Raw genomic sequence first — 22,787 nt, 5'->3', positions numbered from 1 at the left:
TCACACACATTATATTGTTTGTGTGTATATATATACACATAATTATGTATATATGCATATGATTTCTTGGTAGGTGTATATGTGTGTCTGCATAATTGTGCTAATCTGGCATAGAGCTGTGCTTTTTTGACCTTTAATTATTTTTATGCTTTATAATTTTTCCCACATTGACATATTAAATGGACTATTATTTTCTTAGTTTAAGTTGATTCACAACTTTGTTTAAACAAATTTGAATGCTAAACTTTATATAATTAGTGCAAATGAGACATGTGTAACAATTTCCATGAATTGAAAAACAACAAAATTTCCATGAATTGAAAATTTCCATGAATTGAAAAACAACAAAAATTATAAATATTCAAACATTTTAAATAATAAAATGTCTGCAAACTATATAAAACCATCTCCCTGTATTGTATTTTGTGAAATACTGGCAAAAGAAATTACAATAGTTGGAGTTAATCATAAGCCTATGAAAATCACTTTAGTTTAAGTGTTTCCATGTTAGAATATATTTCAAGATTAAGTATAGATTTTAGATTTATGTGGAGACAATAAAATCATCATATTAAAAAATATGTATTTTCACTCAACCCATTAAGCAGCAATAGAGTCTACGCATTTTTAATGGATTGCTCTCAAAGTACAAATTCTGGAGAGAAAAAATGAGTGGGGTGAAGTGGTGCATCCATAGAAGAGGTATTAATCTTGAAAGCCAAGACTGTCCATTGCTAGGGATGAATACTCAAGAAAGATTTCTGGTTTTGTGTTCTTACTATGTTTTTGTTAGTTTTGTAATTCTGCACAAATAACATTGAATACTTAAAAGAACTAATAATTCAGAGCTTATACAGCAAACCACAGAGAATATAAAATGAGTCATTTTGCTGACCACAAGCAATGGGGGCTCAACTTGAGATTGAGAACGTTTGTAGGATATTGCCAATGTTGAACTTTACCAGAGTCCCTTTGTTCCTGGAAAAAAAGAAAAGTGAATAAATGCTCCCTCCCCTTGTGTTCCAGAAATGTGCTTATTGCAAAGGACCATCATTCTTCCTATGACTCAAATGTGACTCATGGATGCTTCCCTTGCTTACCTGTGACTAGGCCAGAAACAGACCCTTCAAATTTCCATTCTTTATCTCAACAATGATTAGCTCAATTGTTTATCCCCACTGATCAATCAGAATAAAATGCCTGTTAACCAAACCGCAGTTAAGATCCTCTCCTTTCCCTAAGCCACTGAATTCTGAACTGCGCTCAGCCTGAGTCAGCATATGGTTAATCCTTAAGGGTTCCCTCCACAAAATAGTGTAGCCTCAGTGTAAAACATTCCCTGATCTATTATCATATAATGCTATCATTCATACAATTTTCCTACTCTCCTATGTAATTCTTTCTACCCTTATTTATTCCTTTCTGCATAAAATAAAAGTTTTTTGCCTTACCCTTGATAAACATTCAGATCTTTTAGTCAAAGCATTCTCACTATCACAATTGTCTTCCTGCCCTTATTTCTTTAGCTTCTGGCCACCCAAATACCAAAATAATTCTCTAAATAAATTCCTTACTAAGTCCAGAATTGGTTATTTTTAATTAATTTTTTATTAGAGAAGTTGTGGGTTTACAGAGCAATCATGCAGAAAACACAGGATTCCTATATACCACTCCACCACCAACACTTGCAGTGATGTGGAAAATTTGTTACAATTGATGATAACACTTTTTTTGTAATTATATTTTTTTAAATATTTACATTTGTTACAATTGATGAAAGATTATTAAATATAGTAACACAACTATTGTCCGTAGTTTATGTAGGGGTATTTTTCCCCATATTCCCTAGCTATTATTATTTTTTCATGCATGTCTTTATTCCATTACTCAGCTACCCATACATTGGATAAAGGAAGTGTCAGTCAGAAGGTTTTTACAATCACACAGTCACAAAATAAAAGCTATGTAGTTATACAAGCATTACCGAAGATCAAGTCTACTGGATTATAGTTCAATAATTTCAGGTATTTCCTTCTGGATATTCTAATACACAGGAGACTAATAAGAAATATCTATATAATGAGTCAGTAGTCATAATAATTTGTTAAATTTTAATTTCTCAATTATACCTCCTCACTCTCATTTGATCATTTTCTCAGTCTTCAGGGCTATCTAGGCAATGAACATTTTAACTTCCTCATGCTGGAAAGGAACATTGACCTAATGGGGTAGAGGAATGAAACTGGTTGATATATTCAGAGAGATCTGTACTTCTGGGGTTCAGGGCTTATTTGGCACAGAAACAATCTGGAGGCCTTAAGTTTTTGAAAAAAAATGCTTAGTAAATAAAACTTTTATAGACTTTGATAGAGCCCAAGTTATTCTAGGGTTTTCAGGAATACAGTTGGTTGAGGTTTGGCATACTCTAGCAATTTGCAATTTCTGGCTTGCTTAAGAGTAACCTCCAGGATGATCTCTCAACTCTATTTGAAATCTCTTAGCCACTGAAACTTTATTTTGTTTCATTTTTTTTTTCCTACCATGAAGGTATTCCCAATCCCATGATGCCAGGGCCAGGCTCATCCCTGGGAGTCATGTCCCATGTTGCCAGGGAGACTTATACCCCAGGGACTCATGTCCCATGTAGGGGGGAGGATAGTGAGTTTATTTTCAGAGTTAGATTAGAGAGAGGAACCATATCTGAGCAACAAAAGAGTTCTTTGGGGGTGACCCTTGGGCATAATTATAAGTAAGCTGATCTTGGCCATTGCAGAAATATTTCATAAGGGCAAACTTCATGATCGAGGGCTTGGCTTATTAAATTGGAAGTCCCTAATGCCTGAGAGAATACCAGCAATTCCCCAGGTGGGGAAGTTTAATAGTTCCACACTTCTTGGCAAGTCCTTCAAGAGGACTTTGCAAATACTTTTTTTTTTTCTGCCCCAAGCATTCTAGAATATATTGGGATATTACATTAACCTTTAAAAAATAACAAACTCTCATTCCATATTCTAATTTTCAAGCAATTAGATTGTTTAAATAATCTGACCAAACAGGTTAAATTAGATAGTGTGCTACAGAAAATTTAAATTTTGGACAAAATAAATATATCTTCCATTAGTCTCACACTGCAGTTGAAGTTTTAAAATACAGACAATATCATATTTTACCCTGTATTCTGATTTACCTTAGCCCTAACCAGATCTGCTTCATTCATTCCTCTAATTAAAATCTGATCTCTTTTTCAGGTTTTTTAGCAGGTGCTATATGGAGTAATGCTGATTTTCAGAGCAGTAGCACTTTAAATCTGAGTCTCAGCTGCCAAACAGACAATTAAAGTTCCAGAGAACTACCAGGTTATACATAAAGAGCACACCATCTAAGAATGTAGAAATAACAATTGAGATTTAGGACTCAGTATGGATGTTGTTAGAGCTTACAATCTAGGAACCTTTACAACGAGCCTTACTGAACATTATGTATGTGTTATTCATCTATTGCTCAATCTCTGCCCACTTCCAATCCTATGTTCTCAAATTCAATTCTCAGAATTTGCTCATTACAGTTAGTTTATATTAGTAAGACCATATGATATCTGTCCTTTTGTTTCTGGCATATTTTACTCAACATAATGTCCTCAAGTTTCACTCATCTTGTTGCATGGCTCATGACTTCATTCATTCTGCACCCATTCAATATTTCATTGTATGTATACATGACAGCTTGCCCTTTAATTCATCAGTTGATTTATCCTTATGCCACTTCCACCCATTGGCAATCATGAATAATGCTGCCTGTTTTTATTTGCTAAAGCTCCCATAATACAATATACCAGAAATGGATTGGCTATTATGAAGGGGATTTATTAGGTTATGAATTTACAGTTCTAAAGCCATGAAAATGTCATAATTAAGGCATCAAGAGGGAGATAACCTTCTCTGAAGAAAGGCCAATGGTGTCTGGGGTTTCTCTGTCACATGAGAAGTCCCCAGTGATGTCTGCTGGTCCTTCTCCTGGGTTCTGGTTTCAGAATGGCTTTCTCTCTCCAAAATGTCTCTGGGCATTTCTCTCTAAGCATATTGGATCTCTCTCCAAAATATCTCTGCCTTTTTCTTCCCAAAGAGGGCTCCACCAAGGGCATTAAGACCCACCTGAAATGGGTGAGGTCACATCTCCATGGAAACAGCCTAATCAAAAGGCCCCACCCACAATAGGTCTGCCCTCACAAGATTGGATTAAAAGAACATAGGAATTGTTGGGAGTACATAATAGATTCAAACCAGTACACCATGATAAACATCAGTGTGCAAATGTAAATTCATGTCCTTGCTTCCAATTCTTCTATGTATATACCTAATAATAGAGTTGTAGGGTCATAGGGAAACCCTATACTTAGCCTCCTGTGAAAGTACCAGACTGCCATCTGGAGAGGATGCACTGTTCTACTTCCCTACCAACAGAGAGTAGGTATATCCCTCTCTCCACATCTTCTCCAACACTTGTATCTCTCTGTTTATTTTTTAACAGTTTTACTCACACACCATGCAATCATCCTAAGTGTACGATAAATGGATCCTGGTATAATCACATGGTTATGATTTCACCACTACAATCTATGTGAGAGCACTTCTATTTCTTCCACAAAGAAATAAAAAGAAGATGAAAGGAGAACAGCAACAACAAAAATCCCACACACCTCCCTTATATACCTTATATCCCTATCTTATTGACATTTAGCTTTGGTACACTGACTTTGTTTCAATTAATGAAATAATATAACAATATTACTGTTAACTACAGACCCTAGTTTGCATTGGTTGTATTTCTTCCCTATGTAATCTCATTTTTAACATATTGTAATGGTGACATTAGTTTGTTCTCTTTCATGTGAAAACTTTCTTATATTTGAATATTTAACCACCATTATTGTCCACTCTAGGTTTCTCTAAGATATACAGTCTCAGGTTTTATCCTCTACCTTTCCTTCTGGTGTCATACATGACCCTAGCCCTGCTCTTTCAACTATACTCACATGCAGCTTTGATCATTATACTTATAATATTGTGCCACCACCACACAGGTATTGTGCCATCCATTTCTGAATCTTTGCAGTGTTGTTAATTATTCTGTACTCCTTCAGCATCAAATGCCCAATTTCTGCCCTCTTTCTAATTCCTGATAACCAGTGTTCTCAACTTTAACTCTCAGGATTTGCTCATTATAGTTAGTTCAGATTAGTGAGACCATTAAGTATTTGTCCTTTTCTTTCTGACTTATTTCACTCAACATAATGTCCTCAAGGTTCATCCATGTTGTGGCATGTATCATGACTTTATCCCATCTTACAGCTGTGTAGTATTCCATCATATGCATATAACAGTGTGTTTATCCACTCATCCACTGAGAGACATGTGAGCTGTTTCCATCTGTTGGCAATCATGCATAATGCCACTGTGCAAATGTCTGTGAAAATGTTCTTCTGGGTATATACCTAGTAATGGGATTGCTGGATCATATGGCAATTCCATATTTAGCTTCCTGAGCAACCATCAGATAGCCTGCCAGAGTAGCTGCACCATTCTATATTCCTACCAGCAGTGATTAAGTGTACTTATTTCTCCACAGCCTCTCCAGCACTTGAAGTTTTGTGTTTTTTTTTTTTAGTTGACCATTCTAGTAGTTATGAGACGATATCTCATTGTGGTTTTGATTTGCATTTCCCAACAGCTAGTGAAGTTTAGCATCTTTTCATATGCTTTTGAGCCATTTGTGATTCTTCTTTGGAAAAGTATCTATCCATGTCCTTTGTCCATTTCTTAATTGGGTTTTTTGACTTTTTGTTGTTGAGTTGTTGAATCTCTTTACATATTCTGGATATTAAACCTTTATCTGATATGTGTTTTCCAAATATTGTCTCCCATTAGGGCTGCCTTTTTATTTTCTTGACAAAGTCCTTTGACATGCAAAATATTCAATTTTGAGGAGATTCCATTTTTCCATTTCTTCTTTCATTGTTTGTGCATTGGTTAGGAAACCACCTCCTACCACAAAATCTTTAAGATGTTTCTCTACATTTTCTTTGAAAGTTTTATGGTCTTAGTTCTAATATTTAGGTTTTTTAAACATTTTGAGGTAATTTTTCTGTAAGGTCCTGTTCTAGTTTGCTAATGCTGCCAGAATGCAAAACACCAGAAATGGATTGGCTTTTATAAAAGGGGGTTTATTTGGTTACACATTTACAGTCTAAAGGCCATAAAGTGTCCAAGGTAACACATCAGCAATTAGGTAACTTCACTGAAGGATGGCCAGTGGTGTCTGGGAAATCTCTGTTAGCTGGTGCTCTAGTTTGTTAATGCTGTGGAATGCAAAACACCAGAGATGGATTGGCTTTTATAAAAAGGGGGTTTATTTGGCTACACAATTACAGTCTTAAGGCCATAAAGTGTCCAATGTAACACATGTAACACATCAGTAATCACTGGAGGATGGCCAATGGCATCCTAAAAACCTCTGTTAGCTGGGAAGGCACGTGGCTGGCATCTGCTCCAAAGTTCTGGTTTCAAAATGGCTTTCTCCCAGGACGTTCCTCTCTAGCAAGCTTGCTCCTCTTCAAAACATCACCCACAGCTGCACTCCATTCCTTCTGTTATGTCAGCTCATTTATATGGCTCCACTGATCAACTTAAACCCACCCTGAATGGGTGGAGCAACACCTCCATGGGAATATCCCATCAGAGTCATCACCCACAGCTGGTCCCTGTTTCCTGTTCTTGGGGGAAATATGCCCTTTTGGGAACTATTTCCTCCACCTGATTAATTACTTTGTCTCTCAGTCATTCCTTAATTCCACCTTTGCTTTGGGCAGGGCTGAAAACTAAGAATGACTGCTCCTTTGTTTAATGGGCTGCTAAAAAGAAATGAAACAAAGAAATAGAAGAAAGAAAAGAAAAGAAAAGAAGAAGAAAAGAAATCCTCCTCTGAGCTAGTAGCCAGGTCTGCAGGTTCACCAATCAATAACTGGCATTGGTACCCAGGTCTATCTGCCTTTTCTCTTGGAGCACAGTCTGTTTCCAGTATTCTGAGCTAAGCCAACTATGGAAACCTCTAAGTTCTTGTTGTTGTTGTTTGTTTGTTTGTTTGTTTCCATCAGCACTGCCTTTTTGCTACTGGGGGTGGGGCTGCTATAGATCTCCCAGTTCCTTTATTGTTTCTATTGTAGATTTATCTGTGCTCAGAGCAGGCATTCAGCAGTCTGAAGTTGTTAATCATATCTGCATTGGAGCTTGGTTGAGCTCTTCTTCCCAAACTCATAGGAGATAGGGCTTCTTTTCCCCACCAGGGAAAGATTCCAAGTCAGTCTGCTGTACCAGTGGAGGAAAGACACCAACTTCCACAATGTGGAAGATTTACTTACAGTTCTGTGCTGTGATCTCTGTTATTCCACTGATTCCAGGTTGGCATACAATGTGTACCCCATCATAGAGTCCCCCAAACAGTTTTTCCATATAGTTCCTTGCTATTTACTAGCTACCACAGAGGATGAACTAAATCCCACACCTCCCTAAGCCACAATTTTGCCTCACCTCCCAAGAATTGATTTTTGGCAATTTAAAGGTTAACAAATCTTTGAAAAGGGAACCTATGTCCCTTCTTCTGGGTAGCATCCCAGATTCAGGTGATATGGTACAAAACCACAGAACTATCCAAAGAAAGCCCTGATAAATTTAAACAGCATCCGTAGCAGACAGAATGATAGCTGAGCTCCCCAGTGAGTAGCCAGGGGGGACTGAAAAGTCTCACAGAAAAATTTAAGTTCTAATGTGTTAAACACACAGAAGAATAACAGCAGCTAAAGATGTTTGTAGGCTAACAGTTTGATGGAGGCACATTCTAGTCTATCCTTTAAAAGACCATGCAGGGAAAACAGCTGAGAATTCCTGAGCCCAGGAAAGAAGTTCATAAGTATCTGAAAGTGACCTGGAAGTGAGAACAAAGGAGATTCATAATCAACTAATGTGTCAGTTGGGAGCCATGATAAATCCAAGGTCCCATCAAGCAGCAAGGCAAAGGAAATATAGCCTAATATCCCAAACCAGAGGGTTGAATTCTTATGGTTAAGAGAGAGAACCAGATGCCTCTCACTCAATTCCAGGAAAACTGGCAAACAGCTGAGGAAAATTAAATCATCCTTAAGAGATAATACCATGCTTATGTGGTGTGCCAAGAACCATGTTTCTGGGAATTTTTATAAATACAATTGAAAGGAGAAGTAGGGTGTTGGCTACATGTTACAACTAGTGAGCTCCAAAATATAATGACATAAAATATAATTGAATTCCTTTCTCATCCAACAGTGTGAGCTAATGGTTACAATAAGGCACTTAGAGAGCTCATAAGATGTGGCTTCCATTTCTGGACTTAGGGTAAACATTGAAATTGACAACATTTTCAAGTGAGAAGGGAGAAGAGAAAGTCCAGGTCTCATGGCTTTGACTTTAAAGAGATGACCCTTAGATTTATATATAAATTCTGCTGATAGCTCATTAAAAATTTAGTAACAAGGTTATAATGGGCCAACAATAGAAGATGGCAAATGTGGCCTATAGCTGGGTTGCCGGGTTTTAGTAATAAAATGAACACTGGACTAGTAGAACATGAGGAACTTCTCTGCCAGAAGGAAGACAGCAATATGGACCTTTACAATATAATGTCTGTCTCTGTGAAGGCAGCTGTTGCTTGAGCAGTTCTACTTTATGTACAGTAATTGAAACTACTCTTTTGAAGCAAATGCAGGATTTTCAAAAACACAAAAAAGGTGTTATCATAACTTCTAAAACCAACAAATAGTACTCTTTCCTCCCACTATCAGAATCTAGAGTTGTGAAAGGATACTCCCGATCTGCCTTTCCTAAGTTCTAATCTGTTAGTACATTAATATAAGTAACAATATTTATGTATTTTTTCTTTGATGATTTTTTTTCATATTGTTTGTTGTTTTCCAACATTTTATTTTGAAAATTATTAAACATACAGGAGTTGAAATAATTGTGCCAATGAACACTCATCTATCTCTTAACCTAGCTTCTACAATGAACACTTTATATCCTTGCTTTATTACATATATATTTGTTTTCCCATCCCTCCCTATCCATTTTGTATACATCTCAAAGTAAGTTGCAGATGTTGGAATGCTTTTCCCCTAAACACCCAGCATGCATATAATTATGTGTTTTGGACTAGGCTATGTTAACAGTGGCAGTATTACCATTATATGCTACTTCTCAGGATCCCCCTGAACATATTCAACTGCAAACTCATTTTAATTGCATTAGTACTCAACCCAGAGTAAACTACTCTATCAGGAATCACTTTTACCTTCCATTTGCTGTTACATTGATAAATTAGCAAGAATAACACAGGGTAGATAATTTCATGTTCTGCCTTTAGCAAGAATGGGATGTAGAATAAGTAGACTACAGATGCACCAATCAAGATTAATTGAACAGTGAGTGTCATGGATTTTTAGCCAAACCCAAAAGAAATACCACTTTGAAACACATTGATCAAGTTAAAATGCATGCCCAAGAGCATGTAGTTGAGTTGTGCTTCTTTTTTGGTTGCTTCATTCTAGACACTGAAAGCTTGGTTTAAGTTGCTAAATGTTGATTCTGAAACTTAATATTACTAAGAAGTAGCTGGAATAAAACATTTTCAAATCAAATTATTAACCAAGAGTTTAATGGGATAGCATTTATATGGCCAAATTTCAGGCTTTACATTCAGAAAATTCATATTCATTCATCTTTTGGTTATGACGAGTAGTAAAGCCTTCTGTCAGGGATGTTTCACCCCTTTAACATCAGAATATACAGTAGAGCACACATGAATGAATAGAGTTGGGTGGGACAGAAAATTAGAACATAAATGTTGATTACTAACAAATACTGCACACTGAGGAAATATCTTATGATTAGATGAAGGCACTAGTTTTATTAAAACTATTAAAACAATGTCAGTTTTAATAAAATCATTGCATGTATAGAAAAAATATGCCAAGTCTATAGAGTCCATTCTAGGTATAAGGCATCACAGTGATAAAGTGGATCTATTAGTGTAAGCAAGAGTTGCCTATAGGAAGTCTTTTGTGAACAATTTTTATACTTTGTCATTTACAATATTTACCAACATACCAAAAAAATATCTGCTGAAGTTTCACTGCCCCAAGTTAGCCCTGATGATTGCTTTGTTGGCTGCTTCTTTGACATCCTTGTTACTCAGACTGTAGATCATGGGCTTCAGCATGGGAATCACCATGGTATAAAACACAGCCACCCTTTTCCCCTGCTCCACAGACTCCTCAGTGGGTCACCTGAGATACATGAATATGAGGGTCCCGTAAAACATGGTGACAGCTGTCAAGTGGGACTCACAGGTGGAGAAGGCTTTCTTCCTCCCATCAGCAGAGGGCATGCATAGCACAGCTACTACAATGAGGGTGTAGGAGATGAGGACCACTGAAAGGGAATATGTAAAGTTAATCCCAGCAATGACAATCATTGTATTTTCTTTGATGTGGACTCCTCCACAGGCAATCTTGATGAGAGGGGGGTCTGCACAATAGAAATGGTTGATTCAAAATTCCCACAGAAGTACAAGCCCTACATCCACATTGTGCATATAAGGCTAACAGAGAATCCATAGACATAAGGCACAGAGATGAGTTGAACACAGACAGTCCTAGACATTTTGCTGCCATAAAGCAAAGGGTGGCAGATGGCCATGTAGCAATCAAAGGCCATCACTGCCAAGATGTAGACTTCCACATGGACAAGGGCAATGAAAAAGTAACATTGCACCAAACATCCCACATAGGAAATGGTTTTTGTCTCAGAAATAAGTTTTCCAGTATTTTGGGGGTGACACTGGATGAGAACTATACATCTACAAAACACAAATGACTCAGGAAAAAGTACATGGGGCTCTGCAGCTGGGAACTGATCTGATCAAAGTGATCATATCAATGTTCCCTAATAGAGCCACATAAGGAACAAAACCCTAAGGTTAAATTATTTCTAGCAGAGAGTCATTCTCACTATGAGCACCCAATAACTTACATTCTTCTGAGAATCCCAAATACATTGAGGATATTATTTTTACCCACTCTACTTTGTCATCAGAGAATTAAATCTCCTAAGAATTGTGTGGCAATAGGATTCATTAATTATTTTAATTTACACTTAAATACCTTGATATTTTTTGACTTTGGAAAAATTAAGTACTTTGATTTATAACATTTAAGAATAGTATACAGTATAAGGAGAAAGTTTTGGATTCTGAATGGTCATTGGAAAATCAATCAATGTTTGGTAAACTTGGACTAACCATTTACTGATTCCAAGCCTTGTGCTGTATCCTTTTAATAGAAATAATTATCCATAGGTGTAATTATATGTAAGTGTGTTGGTGATTCTCCCCTTTCCCCTCTTAATTCTAGCTGAGATCTAATGTCTATCCTTCCCTCCCTTGCTTTGTGCACCTGCAGTTTAACCCCTATGAGCCACAACAAAAGGGCTATTTGGTGACTAGTTTCCAACTGAGTTTGCCAATGGGAGGCACCAACAGAATTTCAAAAGTGGGAAGGAAAGAGGTGGAATTCAATGTCTTTGTCATTCTCTTCCAGATTCATTATGAAGTTGCTAGAATGACTGCACCCCTCCAAGGAGAACTCATGCTCAGTGTATGTTGGGGATGAAGCTGGTAAGGGACTAGTGAGGTATCCCCTCCCTTTGCCCCTCCAATCCCATGGGTGGTAATTTCCCTCTGCATTTAACCTTCAGGTGCTTCAACTTCTTTGGTTGATTTCCTTAATTTTGTCACATTCTCCACTTCCCATTAAATGCTTTTCAGCTAAGTCATCTGACAGGAATTTTGTTTCATGCTGTTTCCCTGACCCAGGTCAAAGCAGCACATAGTAGTTATTCAATAAAAATGACAGCAGTTACAGCAGTAATAATGACTATCATGATGAAAATTATTTTTTTTTATTGAAGGTTTGTCGTATTTCTGGGTCACCATTGCTGTAGTTTAAAGGACCCATTACTTGACAACTCATCTGGGGTCCTGAGTTAATTGATGATTACACATAAGAATCAGATACTAAAATTATGAAGGGTATTGCAGATGAACTTGAATTTGAGAACGTGGCCTATTTTTTTTTTTTTTTTGCTCCTTTCCTTTGACTTGAAATCACTCAGACACAGCAGAGCAGCTAGATAAACTCTTGCACCATCCTTCCCTTTCCAGAAGCGTGAACAGCCTCGGTCACCTAGAGGAGAAGAGGACATTTTGTTTCAAGCATAGCAGCTGCTATGACCCTTTCCATGATGTCACCAATCTGTATTCACCCTATCAAGGAAGGGGCAGAAGGATGTAGAGAATGGAATCCAAAATTTTTTCAAACATCTTTCCCTCTAATGTCATTTAAAATCCACTTGAACTAATTTAATTAAAACTAATTTAATTTAATTCAATTCAATTTAAACTAATCTTGAATGTAGATCCTTGAATCTAAAAATGAATTCCCTGCATCTTGTATTTATAGGCAAGAAGAAATGAAGTTAGGCCACTGTTAGTTAAAGTACTGTTTATGTGAAAAGCTATTAGGTTTACAACCTCTACCCACTATCATTGTTTAATTATCACTTGGTCTTCACTAAATATTAATTCAGCACCTAAAATTTTGTGCAGATCTCTAAAGAAGATACCTAGATGAAGCTGAAATTAATTCTGTCGTCAGGTCATGTGAAGTCCAGTAAAAGAAAATGAAAAGCTAGAGAAGAAGGCAAAGGCCATAACGGAAGCAAAGAAAATTGCCATATGAGGGAAAACTATGCCAGCTGAGATCATGAAAAGCACACTTACGGAAAATGCTTTATGATTATGAAGACAAGGAATACCTTTATAACTGCCCTAAAATTATCCCCAAATAATTACTGGCATAGTATGTTTTTGCATTTACCAAAAGCTTCTGCGTGCATCTGATGATTATCTCATAAATTAGGAGTCTATGTATTAAAAATGTGACTTTTGTGAACACATCCAGAAGGAGGCATAATGATGTCTCATGGGTCATTTCTTGATTAATGCTTCAGGGATGATGGTCTTAGGGTTAGTCATTCAAGTATAGAGCTTTCCCAGTTTTGAGATCTTTGGGAGACTAAGAAATCACTGTACCTTCACTGGTGAGTCTGACCATCAATAACTCCAAAGACAAGGCATATCACATTTTTTAATTTATTCATATTTCCTCTTTTCAAACAAAGAATGAAGTCAGTAGTAACTATGAGAATGTCCACATTCTCAGACCTTGGACTTGCTCTGACAAAGAGTAGGTGACTTGCTATGACAATATATAGAATTCAGTCAGGACCTGCCACTATCTCTCTCCCCATTTACAGATTCATAGTTAGAAATAAGCTAAGGTTTAGAGTAGACTTACATGTTGAGCATTCCATGGAATTCAAAAAGTTCATAAATGATACTTCCTTTATAATTTAATTGAACATTTTCCAGTACCATCAGAAATGAACTTGTTATTTTGTTCAAGGGGCATACTCTTTTTTTTCTAGTGTGTTGATGTCCCTTTCAAACATTGCTAGGGATTTTATTGATCTTTTGTCTGAAGTTCTCAAAAATAGATTCTCTACTGCTCAGGTTTTCTTTTCATTTATTTCCTGCCTTGTATATAGAGCTTTAATCCTCCCCTATTCTTCACATGTTAGGGTTCCTTTCAACAATTCTGTTATTTAAACTGAATATGTTTGTACATTTAATATGCGAATATAAAAATGCATTATTTAAACACTTAATTATTAATCATCATCTATTAAAAGTCCTTACTCCCTCCATTTTCTCAGTGGTCTACCTTGTGGAAGGAGAGAGCAGCACTGAATGAAGGAGGACTCAAAAATGTGGATTTTTTCTATCTGTGGAGACATACATCATTGGGTGTAAAAGCATGTAACTGCAATTGAAAAGTTCTTAGCACAGTAAAATTGGGCTGGCATTTAAAAACCCAGAGCCCTTTAGTGGGGATGAGAACACATGAGCCTTCCTGCCTGTGGTATATGGGATTTATATCCTAGAAAACACATGTTCTTAATCTTGGTCTGAGTTCCTGTGGGTGTGAACACAGTAAATAGGATCTTTTGAAGATGCTATTTTCAGTCACAGTTTGGCCCACCTGAATGAGGGTGGGTCTTAATCCAGATTGCTGGAAGCTTTAAAAAGAGCAAGCCAAATGGAGGAGCCAAAGCCAGAAGGCAAGGGGACTTGGAAGAGGAAGGAGAGGACACTGCCATGTGACAGAAGGCAAGGATACAAGCCAAGGAGCCCCAAAGATCTCAGGCAGCCAGCACCAGAATGTCACAGGCACTGGGGAGAAAGGATCACCTAGATGAATCCTTGATCTTGGACTTCTCCAAGTCTCAAACCCATGAGCCAATAAATCTCGATTGCTTAAGCCAACCATCATGTGATATTTGTCATAGCAGCCTGGTAAACTAAGATAATACCTTACTTCTCCACTCCAGCACATTACTTCAAAGGTGACTATACAAAAATTCTAATTTCAAATATATTGTTTCTCTATGCATGTTCCAGAATCAAACCCTTCAGCTATGTATGAGAATAGGATGGTGTGACCATAGAAAAGAGAGTTTCTTCTGTTTTCTTCCTGTTTCTTGAGTGAAGAAGACTTGAGATAGGTTCATGGAAGCTCTCATGAAAAGACCCTCTTTTCAACCATTCTCAAAACAACAAGAAAACTTTAAGGGCTAAAGTCAAAGGTTGGGGCATTTTCTTCTTTATAACTGATGGCGACAAGTTTTGTGAACATGGATGATGGCAAGTTCTATAATTGGGGAAGGGGTACTTTTTGAGAACATCTCAGAATCCACTTTAGGGGGAAAACCATATGTTATCAGAGGGGAAAACTATGTGAAAGAAAATTTTTATTTGGTCTAAACAAGTCCATTTCTATGCATGCCTATAACTTAAATTTGTGGAAATGTGTCCACACAAATGTGTGTTCCACCTGAGCTAGGCTGGGACACAGGCATTATTATTTTAAGGTCCATACCTGATTCAGAGGAGGTGTTCTTAGAAGAGAGATATAAATGAAGTGATGAAGGGAGTCATTCCATGCTCTGGAGAAAGGGCATTCTAGGTAGCAGGAATATCAAGTGCAATGGCCTTGAAGGGGGAAATGTACTGAACATTCTAGGAACAGCTAGAAGATCAATGTGTTAGGAACAGAAGGAGTAAAGGAGAAAGTGGTAGGAAAACAGTTTGGAAAGGTAGATTGGAAGATATCACACAGGCTGTATGATAGACCTGGTAAAGTAGAAAGCTTAGATTTTAGTTCAAGCCCAAGTGGTGGAAATACATTGACTATTTTAGTTAGTAACACATCGTTTTATGTTTATAAGAGATCATTCCCTGATCTTGGGCAAATAAAGAATCTCAAGGGTGGAAGAAGAGAAAATGTTGCACTAGCTTAGGTTAGAGATGATTTTATCTTAGACCTCATTTTTAGCAGAGGAAGTGTTGATGAGTGGTTTTCAGATTCATTATAAAATGTTTTGAAGGCAGAGCTGACAAGTCCTTCTAATGGTTTTGATGTAAGTCTATAGGAAAGATACTGAGATGAATGGGGCTATTGGGTGATAAGAGATGTGAGATAAAAGATAGAAATTAAGTGAAGAAGCAGCCCAGATTTTCATTTGTTAATCTGGTATGAAGGTGCTGGAATGGACAGTACACATAGGGACTGGAAAGATTCATTGCTGATGGAGAGAAGGTGAGAAATGGGAAAGAGACTGAGTTAGCATGAATGTATATATAACAAAAAACTGAGACATACGACTCTTCTGAGATGTATGGCTCTCAATAAGTATGTGTTCTCCCAACTTAGAAGAGGTTTGCCTTTGATAGCAATGATGCCAAGTTGATTCAGAATCATCCAATTTCCCCATTCATCAAGCATTTCTGTCATGATCCAACTGGCTTGTGAATCAGGAGCCCAGACTCCATGGCTTATTAAGAACACAAATGGACTAAGTCAAATCTCATATGTGCTAACAGAGTTAAACTGGGAGTTGCAACACAAACTGCAAAGTATGTTTCATGGACCTCAAAATCTCTTTTTCAAATGCATTGCCCACCTTGATCTGCACCTCAAACCTTGTTGTTATCTGTTGTAATTCTTCTAAGTCAGAAGGAATTCTTTTTTTCTCTCTTTTCAAAATCAGTGTGTTTTAATGCTCATTGATTTTGCCTATTCTTGGGCTGCACATAATTTATTTTTTTAATAGCTGGAAAATTCTTTTCTTGTTAGAGAATCTGAAGATGAAGGGAGTTCCCAAAGGCAATGCACCGAATTTATTCACCTGGGGTTGACCAGCTTGTCAGAAATGCAGTCCATCCTTTTTGCGTTGTTTCTTCTGATTTACCTCACACCCTGAACAGAAACTTTGGGATGATTTTGCTAATCAGATTCACTCTCAGGCTGCACACCCGCACATAATTTTTCCTCACTTATTTAGCATGTGTGGATATGTTTTATTCCACTAATGTCTCTCCTCGGATGCTTGTTAACTTATTCTCTGAGAAGAAAACCATTTCCTACACTGGGTGTCTGGCACAGTGTTTTTGCTTTTTGTGACCCTGCTCCTTACTATTACACACTAGGTTCTATGTTCTATGACCACTATATGGCCATCTGCAATCCCCTGCTGTATAGTGATCAAACATCCAGGCCAGTTTGCATCTCTCTGCTCACCTTCCCCTACCTGTGGGGTTCTATGGTGGGTTCAATGCAGGTAATATTTACCTCCAGTCTGTCCTTTTGTGGACCCAATAACATTAACCATTTCTTCCCTTCCAACACACCCCTCTTAATGTAACTGAGACATTAATAATTATCAAATGATTATGATTACTGAATCATTATATAATTTTTCTTTCTATATTATTGAATAGGTAGAAGTTAATACCTGAAATTACTGAAAGTCAACTGGTTTCAATCCTGTGTATATGCACTATTGTAATGGTTACTCTAGCCTAATTTCAGCCTTGTACATACTTATTATTGTAATGGTTATTCTAGTCTAGTCTAGTCTCAGCTAGACTGTTTATACTTGATATTGTCATGGTTATATTTCATCTCCCCTTGTTTGAATTCATAAAATCCCTGAACTCCTTAGAATCAGGGAGGCAGAGTTTGGGACTGCTAGGCCAACTAATCTCCTGCTTTGCACATAGCAATAAACTCATCCTGTCTTTGAAACCCCGGTGTCATGGATTGGCTGTTTTATGCATCAGGCAGAGAACCCCACATTTCTTCAGTGTCATTAACCTTGATATCCTCTGACAATTACATAAAGCAATTGCCTTGTTGGTGTCAGCAGGGATTGACCTTGCTGGTTCCCTGCTCATCATCATCACCTACATTTTCATTTCCATCATTATGAGGATCTGTTCCAATGAGGGGTAGTGCAAAGCCATCTCCATCTGTGCCTTTCTCTTGTCACTGTGTTCTATGAGTCCCTAATGTGCATTTATCTGAGTCTAGTGAAGGAGCAGTGGAACAGGCAAATGTGTGGCAGTGTTCACATTGTTGTGAATTCCATGCTGAATATCCATTTATCTACAATCTGAGGCATAAGGATGTGAAACACATTTTGAACAAGTGTTCATGAGAAACCTTGGTAAAATGGAGAAAAGTCCAATTTCTATAGTCTCCCAATAAAAAGAAGTCTCAAACACAATCAAAAAGTATCTGCCTCCTTGGATCTGCCTAAAGCTGTTCTCTGGAATAGTGATAGTGATAATAAATCTTTCATATATGTATAGCTTGGGACAGAATGAAATGCAGATGGCAATAATGCGAAATGAGGATTGATAGGAAACACAATAGCAAAAATCTGTCTATGATAAAGCAGGGTCATATTTTCAGTCTTTCTCAACAATTTGGTTTTTAACAAATAAGTCCTAATTTTTACTCCCTTGGCTGTCATCATTAAGCATCTATGTTCTACTTTTATCAACAAAGTGAAGTGATTTGCAAATTTTTGCTGAATGAGAAAATTAATGACATAACAGCTTCCTTTGATGAAAGCAGATTTTCTTCTTAAAAGAAATTCATATTTATAATTGCTGATTTTTTCCTCACTACACCTTTGGTGTATTTCTGATGTCAACTTATCGTGAATTTAAAACTGTACTTATTTTATTATTTCAACAATAAACCTAATCATTTATATGCATTTATGACAAAATGGTTTGTTTTAATATTTTTCTTTAATCAAAAGAGATTTCCTACCTGGAGATTCCATTTCTAAGTTTTTTTTCTCCTTCTGGGGGTTTATAATATTTTATTCCCATAATATCTTTAACAACTACTTGTATTTTTTTAAATTTTATTTTACATACGATCTTTCAATTTTTCTCTACCACATAAAATTTTAACCCAATGACTTCTCTAGTAGGCATGAAAATTTTGTTTTAGTGTTTCATATTTATATACAATATAAATATATTTAATGTAAGCATAATTTGAAATTAATTCTTAAGGGAATAATATAACTCAGTGCTTATATGCCATATTTTATTCATCATTAACACAGTTTTGTTTACTTTTTATCTGTAGGAAAATCTTTGTAAATATAAGCTATTGCTTCTGTATCAGGTATTGTACTAAAATAGATTTCCACAGCCTTCTACTTACATATTTATATTCCTTTTTACACAACCAGCAAATATGTACCCAAGTTTCAGTATATCCTCAAAACCATTGGTTTTTCATTTTCCTTTTGTGTGCATCAATTAAATAGATATAACCAATGCAGAAGCCATTCATCCAGCTTTCTCTTCTTCCTAATAACATGATACACTACTATGATGGTGATGTTTAACCTCAGGAAAAAGATATTTTCTGGACCATTCTTCTGAGAAGTATACTTCTGTATGAAAGTAAGGTTTGGTATTCCACCCAGGAGGTTGTAGATAGCATTACTGACAATGATCCACCCCCTACACACAAATAGACAAATAATCCTATGTTTCCCCTTGAAGAATTTCAAACTATTAAGGAGCAAAATAAAATTAAGAGAAAATAATTGGAGTTAAGTCACGAGGAACCTAAGTAACCATCCAGTTCAATACCTAATATGGAACCAGTATTTAACTCCCCAATTTTTCTTACTCTCATATTAAGGAGTCAATACTTACAGTAAGATCCATTTATTATATATCCTAGAATCTGGACTTTTGTGTGGTTTTTGTTCATTTATTTTTGTTGCTTATCAAAGCAGTAATTGTTCATTATGGAAAATGTGTACATGGATATACAAAAGAAGTTGTATTTATCATTAATACTACTATCCTACAAAGTTGACCATAATATATATTTATATTTGTAACATGTTATCTTCATAAAATCCTATATAAAATTAGTTTTCATTTCTTTGGCTGGGAACTTCAGTACTATAATTTAATAAATGATATTTTAATCCAAAAATGCATCACCCAATATTCAGATAGTCCTTTATGATCACAACCATACAGCCATCACATCCTTACGAGGTTATTAGTCATTTAGAGCTAACTTCTATGTATTCAGTTCAAGCTTGTCCCTTGCCAGTTATTACATGCAGGTTGTCTTGTCCTTGTACCAAGAACTGTGCAAAGAGTAACCCATTTCTTGTATGCACATGTTTTGATTAACAGAGTACCATGCAAAGTGAGGAGTTACTGTATTTTTTTTATATAACTTGCTTCTTTTCTTTCAATTATAAAATAACACTACTTGAAAATCTTCAAGTTTCTCATTATGTCTTTAGCAGATTCTTAAAATCAGAATAACTGATTAAAGAGTACAGACATTTGAAGTCTCCTTAAAATATTATGTTGGAAGAAGATGGAGGAATAGAGAGGAGTGAAAGCTAGTTTGTCCCCCTGGAACAACTAATGAATAACCAAGAACAATTAGTAAATAATATGGAAAAACTGCAGGGGGACAAACATGACTGTCCATTTATCATACACCAACCCGAATTGGGAGGAATGCCCAAGATAGCAGCATCAAGTCTGTAAGTAAAAACTGCAGATCCAAGCCAGGAGCCCCCACCCCCATGGCCCAAACTGCAAAGACTCCAAGTGCTAGAGAACAGCTCTCTTCCAGTAAGAGAATATAGCTCAGCTGTGCTCTAACTGGGGTTTTAATTAACAAGCCTGGACTGCTCAATAAAAGCTACAAATACCCAACAAGTTGACAGAGGCTTTTGGTGACAACTGACATCTCTCCAAAAAGATGGAGGGTGGCTGTGGGCTGGCCCTGAAGGGGGTTTTCTGTCCCTTTTTTGGCTCAGTGGAGAAAGCCTCAGCCATTTTCAGTTCCCAGCACTCTGACCCAGACAAGGGTGCAGATAGCACAGGCAGGGAGTCTATTCAAATGTTAATGACCTCTCCCTAGGGAGGATATCTTCCCTAAGAGGTAAGAGGGAAGAGGTGGAGCCCAGTTCTACTACTGGCCTTCCATTCAGAACCTGACACCAGAGTCTGGGGGAAAACAGCCATGGGCCACACCTCCTTACACCAGTCTGGAGCTACAGGCTGACACGGTGCCACCTGCTGGGCAGAAAAGCACAGTGACTTGAGGCATCACAGGATGGACCAATCTTCTAAGACACCCTCAGGGAAACAGGATTCTCTTTCTTCCTTCCAAGACCTGAGTACATTCTGGTCTGGGAAAACCTGATAGGGGTAACCAAGGATACCAGATGCCTAGAAAGCACATCTGGTACACCTTGGAATGGCAAGACCTAGAACTTGATACGAGTGGCCTTAAATGGCACATAGGTGGAAGGAAAGTGAGTATGGTAAGAGAAGCCCTTGGCCCAGATCCCAGTTTGTTTGACCCTTCTGGTGCCCAATGCCCCCTTCCAATGACCCTTCTACAAGGTGGTGACTGGGCCCTGCCTCTGTTTGACAAACCTCCAACCTGGATCTCGGAACCATCTGTGCTGTACCTTAGAGCTATAAACCAGAGAGAGCTGCTGGTGGCTCTGGCCTGGTCCCTTCCTTCCACACCCCCATCCCTGTAATCAAATGTTATTTTTATAAATACTCTGTAGAATCTTCATTTTGAACTTCCCTTGCAGATCCACAGAAAAGTTACCCTGTGTTTTCATGTCAATTATCTCTTGTTGTCTCCAACCACCTATATAGTAATGGTATTATTCTTTGTACTATTATTATTATTATTATGTGATGAATATTAATCAAGTCCCTAAAATGGCAGATACAAGCTATTCACAAATTACAGATATTTTGGAAGATATTTTCTCCACCTACATTTTATCTTACAGACTCCCAGAGCTATTCCAACGAGAAATAGAAGAAGTCAACAAAGGCGATGACTGGTTTCTAGGAGCCATGCCAGGCATATAAAGTACAGTGAGCACATGAGGACAAAAATCATTGGACCAAACAGATTCCAACCTCATGGTTTTCGTCCTCATGAACACTTCAGAATATTAAATGTCATAATTTTGGATGGAGATATCAAGTAGCAATTAACAGGGTCAAATGTCCATTGCTTTCCTATATACCAGCATTGAACAACTGGAATTTCTTTTAATTTTGAATCATATAGAAATTTTTTCTAAGGGTTCATTAAACTTTCATTCATTGAGAGGGATGTGCAAGTGAGCAATTTCTATTTTACAAATGAATCTTTTCATATTTCTATCATCTAAAAATGAAGAAAGGCCCATTAAAACATTATCAATTCAATAATCAATAAAGTCAGCCAGTCAGAATTAAACTGTTAGAGGACATAGTAAAAAATCTCTAAAGTGTTTTTTCTTACAGGACATTTTTGTACAAATAAAAGTTGGCAGATTTACAAAAATAATTAGCATACTTAAGATGACAATAGACATACTCCTACACACCTATTTGACTTTTTCTACTCTTCGCCTTGAATCAACCATCGAATTTGTTTTAAGAAGGTCTCTTTGGCCGTCTCAGCTCTGTCTGTCTGTGACTCCGTCTCTGTCTCGCTCCCTCGTGCATGCTTGTGCCCTAAGGTATGTGTCCACCGGACATTGTGGGTCCTTTTCCTTCACTCAGTAGGAGCCAGTAAGGTACTTGCAGGGAAGTTCGAAGATGTGACAGGCTTTGTCACCTCATTTCCAGAAATCAGGCAGATGGAGTAATTTATTACAAGTTGGGACCAGGTTGGGAAAATTAACTCGTTTTAGGGCCTTCAAAGTCAGTTTTTTTGTTGTTGTTGTTTTGTTTTTTCTGGCTTCCTGGCGATTCTCCAGGACTTCAGGGAGCAAGCCAGCCCGCCAGCGCGCGAGCCTATTTCCTCCTGGGCTCGGGATGGAGGCCACTGTGCCCGCCAAGGCCCTTAGCTTTGAACAACAAAGCAATCTCAACACAAACCCGATGAAAGATGGAGCATTTCTACAGAGAACTGGGGGGCGGTTTGTAATACCTAGCGCATTCAACAGCTAAGCCGAAAAAGTCATTCCCCTGCCTGCCAGCTGCAGAGCTGGTCCGGCGGGTCTCGGCCATTCAGGGAAGCAACGAATGCCCACGGGACCCATCACGGTCACTGCCAAGGACGCCTCCCCTCGGAACGGCCTGCCGGGGCTACCATCCACGCCCTCGCACCTGTCGCCTTGGCTCCTCCGGGGACCCCAAGCCATATAGCAATT

General features: G+C 37.5%; 1 pseudogene; it reads right to left on the bottom strand.

Moving 5' to 3' along the window:
* Positions 1-10,212: 10,212 nt before the first annotated feature.
* Positions 10,213-22,778, bottom strand: LOC119518092 (annotated as a pseudogene).
* Positions 22,779-22,787: the final 9 nt, after the last annotated feature.

This window comes from Choloepus didactylus, chromosome 21 (genome assembly GCF_015220235.1).
Source record: "Choloepus didactylus isolate mChoDid1 chromosome 21, mChoDid1.pri, whole genome shotgun sequence".
NCBI classification, from domain to species: Eukaryota; Metazoa; Chordata; class Mammalia; order Pilosa; family Megalonychidae; genus Choloepus; species Choloepus didactylus.
This window is presented reverse-complemented; position numbering and strand designations above follow the sequence as displayed.